The 4,977-nt window shown below is 47.0% G+C and overlaps 1 pseudogene; it reads right to left on the bottom strand.

The window, feature by feature from the left end:
• Positions 1–1,588: 1,588 nt before the first annotated feature.
• LOC113931752 lies at positions 1,589–2,457 on the bottom strand (annotated as a pseudogene).
• Positions 2,458–4,977: the final 2,520 nt, after the last annotated feature.

A 4,977-nucleotide genomic window follows, 5' to 3' on the forward strand; every position in this document is an offset into this window, starting at 1 on the left:
AGAGAAAGTCTTAAACAAATTCTGTGCTGAGTGTGGAGCCTGACAGGGGGCTTGATCTCATGACCCTGACATCATGACCTGAACCAAACCAAGAGTTGGAGTCTTAACTGACTGAGCCACCCAGGCACCCCTTATAAAGTACCTTTTCAATGGCAGTCATCTCCTGATCTGTTAGACTCACCATACCCGAATAATTATAAATCCTATATTGTAAAACATTCAAGTATAGTATTGAATAGGATTAGCAAAAGTAGAAATTTTTGTCTCGTTCCCAATCTTAGACAGGGAAGCTTTAAGTCTTCCATTACTGCATGTAAAGAGGGTTTTTCTTGTATGCCCCTTATCATGTTGATGTAGTTCCTTTCCAGTCCTTCTTATGGAGTATTTTGATCATGAAAGGGTGTTGGATTTTGCCAAATGTTTTTTTTTCTGCCTCATTTGGGATGTTCATGTGATTTTTCTCCCTCTTCATTCTGTTACCATGGTGTTTTTGAGTGGAATGTTGTATATAAGTCTGTTAGGTGTAATTGCTTTATGGTGTCAAGTCGTCTCTCTCCTTGTTGATTTTTTATCTAGTAGTTCTACCGATTGTTGAAAGTAGGGTGTTGTAGTCTCCCAACTATTATTGTTGGATTATTTGTCCTTCAACTCTGGTAGTTGTTATTTCATGTATTATAGGGCTCTGCTTTAGGCACATATAGATTAATCATTGTCATATCTTCTTAATGGATTTCCCTTTTTATCATTACATAATGTCCTTCTTTGTCTCTTGTAACAGTTCCTTTTTTTTTTTTCCAGAGTTTTGTCCTTTTATTGAAGCTTACAGTTTCACTGAACTTTTGGCCCCGAAAGAAAAAAAAAACACAAATAAAAAAAGAACCTTGGCAGTGGGAGGTGCCAACTGTCCCCTGGGGATTAAAGCCAAGCAGAGAATGGCAGGCAAGGGAGGGTTCCAAGCTGCAGAGGGGGAGCCTAACCAAGGATGCCCAGAGAGCAGCCTGTCTGAGCTCCCTGAGCAGGGATGGCACCCAGGCAGTGAGAAGTCAACACGCGCAGATTTGGGGCATGGGGCTGGTGGAACCCAAGCCACTTGGTCCCGCGGACAAACCTCTCTCATGCTTGGTTAGCTTCCACTTTGCAGAAACTGGGTTCATCGGACAAGACAGTATGGGTGAAGGGGCTCAGTCGCTAATGGCAAGAGGCTGATGAACACTCACTGCTGGTGTCAGGGTGCAGAAGGGACAGCTAGAGGCTGGAGTCCAACTGACTGACGTTACTCACTCCACTGCAGTGACTAACATCTCCTGCTCCTGGCGCAAGGCTGGGCCATTCAAATGCTCGGGGCTCTAAGGACATTCAACTTCCAGGCCTCTCTAAGGTCAGGCCGCTATCTGTGTGGCCTCAGCCCAGGTCCCCACGGTTTGGTGACAGGGAGACTCCTGGCCCTCTTTGGAAACAGTGCTGCATCAGGCAAGGGAGAATCTTTTTCTAGGAGGGGCAGGAAAAGAGGAGAGGTCCACACGCCTCTCCCACTCTCAAGAGCCAGGAAAAGTCCCTGGTACACTCCGTTCTCTCCAGAGGGACTGGCTTAGAGCATCCGAGAAGCTGTCATGGTGACGAAGTCCTCGAAGCTGAGTCGAATGTTGCCCTGCATGGTTGTGTCCTTCTCCCGGGAGGCCTCGGTCAGCACCTGTAGCTGGGTGCACACCTGGATGAAGTGGTCTAGCTGCATGGCAGGGTTGGCGGAGCTCGGGCAATAGCGGAAGACCAGGAGTTGGGTGAACTGGGGGCTCAGGTTGTAGCCCATCTGGGACAGAACTTTCTGCAGCTCCATGTAGCTGATGGAGCCGGAGTGGTCCCGGTCATATGCTGGAAGAGGTTCTTCCACTGCTGGATGAACTTCCACAGGGCTGAGAAACCATAGACGTCGATGCGGCCTGACTTCATCTTGTCAAATATGTTTATCATCATGAGGATTGTCTCGTCATTGGAAGAGGACCAGTTGGAGTTGACCAGAGCCTGCTTCAGCTCCTTGAAGGAGATGTAGCCACTGTGATCGGCATCCACTGACTGGAACCAGGAGTAAGCCTCAGGATCCACATTGGGAGGAACGCCACCTGGAGGAGGTCCCTGTCCATAAGGCCCAGGATGCTGGGCACCGTAGGAATTCAGAGGCGGCTGACCATAGGGGCCCCCTGGGGCCGCTCCACCATATAGTCCTCCTGGAGTTCCAGAGGGGAGTCCCCCAGGGTTGGGGTGTCCATAGGGTCCCCCACGAGCTGGCTGTCCATAAGGCCTTCTGGGGGCAGGACCCCCTCTATAACCGCCACCGGGGGTACCCCACTGCCATACTGCCCTCCACCATGGGGGGTGTCCAGGGTAGTAGCTGCCCGGAGGGGCTCCAGGAGCTTGTCCTCCAGCTCCTGGGCAGCCCTGCCCATACAGGTAGCTGGCCATGGCAACTCGACGTCACCACAGTTCCTTTTTTTTAAAGATTTATTATTTATTTTACAGAGTGGGGAGGGGCAGAGGGAGAGAGAACCTCAAACAGATTCTGTCACACTGAGCACAGAGCCTGACTTGGGGCTTGATCCCTGAGATCATGACCTGAGCTGAGACCAAGAGTCTGACGCTCAACTGACTGAGCCACCCAAGCACCCCTGTCTCTCATAACAGTTTCTTATTTAAGGTTTATTTTTCCGATATCACTATAACCATTCCAGCTCACTTGACCACTATTTGCATGGAATACCTTTTTCTATCCTTTGTCTTTCAGCCTATTTGTGTCTTTGGATCTCTAGTGAGCGTAATATTGGTTCATGTTATTTGATGATTCTGTCAACCTGCTCTTTAATTGGAGAATTTAATCCACTTACATTGAATGTGATTGCTGGTAAGTAAAGACTTACTTCTGCTGTTTTGCTATTTGTTTTCTCTGTGTCATATCTTTTTGTTCCTCAATTCCCCCATTACTGCCTACTTTTTTTGTTGTTAGATAGATGTTTTCTAGTGTACCATTTTGATTCCCTTATCTCTTGTACTATATATGTTCCAGTTGTTTTCTTAGTGGTTGCCCCGGGAATTACAATTAGCTTCTTAATTTATAACAAGCTGGTTAGAATTAATACCAACTTAGCTTCAGTAATATACAAAAATTTTACTCCCTCCCAGGCCTCAGTTTCCTCACTGGACAATGAGGGTCAGATCAGAAGAGGAGGTACATCTAGCACTCGGGGGACATGGTAATCAATCAGTGGCAGTTGAGTATTGTGGTTATTACTATTATTATTGGTGGTGCCACAAATGGGCAATTTAGCAACCTATCTTTGCCTCTGCTTCCTCAGAGAGTTGGGATATTAATATACTTTCTTACAGGATCAGACAGAGTAGAAAATGTTTTGAATGCTGCCGTGCACATATAAGTGCACAATGGATGTTAGTTATTACTGTTATTTATTCTTTCCTTTGTCACCATGCTTTGGACGAAAGGAACTACTTAGAACAGCTTGAATATGCTCCACTGTCAGCAGCTTCCATGTGTTTCCTTAACTGTGCCTTCTGCCTAGGACACCATCCCCCATTTCCCTGTGTCAAAAGCCCAACTCTGTCTTCTCTGGTCCCACCAGCAGTGTCGTTGGTGTGAGCAAGGCCTTTTCTCATCCCTGCATTGGGACTTTATTGATCTGTCTCGGGATACTTATTTCTGGCTTTGTGTAAAAATCCAGCTTGTCTCTTCTCCCCTTGAAGGAGCTGCTTTCTCTACGTCAGATAACATGTAAAGCAAAGCAGACCCCATTAGATACTTGTTACTCTAAAGGGGCCAGAACCAATTTTAGAAGGAACCAGATAGGGTCTGCTTGGAGTCAGAGGAAGCAAGCAATTGATCCCTTTGGTACCACCCCTCTGTTGCCAAGTCACAGAATAAATGTATTGATAGGGACCAACTCCTGTGGTCTAAGGACCTGCTGACTAGTGACCTCCTGTGCGGGGGAGAGATTTTACCACACCAGTGGCTTCATCATTGCCTAATGGAGGAGGCCCTGTGGGCCTTTATCAAGGACAAAGGGAGCCGAGGAGCCTCCCCAGACAGTTAAACTGATGGAAACACAATGGGCCGATTGCTACAAAGGAAGGCAGGGAAACAGGATGCACAGGCAGGACCTTTCCCTCCAATGAGATGTTTCAATTCCCTTCTTGGAAGCAGATAAGACAGTCACCAGAGCCCAAGGCCTCCCACTCTTGGTTTGCAAACTGGAATGTTTTTAGGCATCTTCCTGAGATAAGAGCTCTGTGAGCTCTTTTTAATTTCAGGATTAAAACGAACAATAGTCCTTCCAAGGCCTGCTGGATGCCAGGCCCATCAAAGGGGTTATCTCGGCAAATTTCCCCTTAGGATGAAGGAAAGGGGCACCTGGCTGACTCAGTGGTTAGAGCATCGACCCTTGATCACGGGGTTGTGAGTTCAAACCCCACATTGGGCCAGGAGCCTACTTAAAAACAAAACAAAACCTTGAAAAAAAATTTTTAAAAAGAATGTCAGGAAGGGGCAGGTGTCCCACTGAACTTCAGGTCTTTCTCAGGTGTCACCTTCTCAATGAGGCCTACCCCAGCCACCCTACTTAAAATTGCACCCTGCCCCCACCTCCACCCCACATTCCCAAGTTCCCAACGCAGCCCCCACGAATCTCTAACTGTGCTGCATGATTTAACTTATTAAAGATGTTTGTTAATTGTCTGATGCCCTCCCACCCCCCCTAAGGGCGATATCCTCAAGGGTCTTCATCACTCACAATATATCAATCCTATATCATCCAGTTAATCTGTTCTCTGATACACACATAGGTTGTTGCCAATCTTTTGCAATTATAAGCATACTGTGGCAGACACCCTTGGGCGAATGCTTTTGCTCATCTATGTGCTTATATTGTAGGACAGATTCCTCCATATAGAATTGCTAAGTCAAAGGTACGAACAGTC

Source organism: Zalophus californianus, chromosome 10, assembly GCF_009762305.2.
Source record: "Zalophus californianus isolate mZalCal1 chromosome 10, mZalCal1.pri.v2, whole genome shotgun sequence".
NCBI lineage: Eukaryota > Metazoa > Chordata > Mammalia > Carnivora > Otariidae > Zalophus > Zalophus californianus.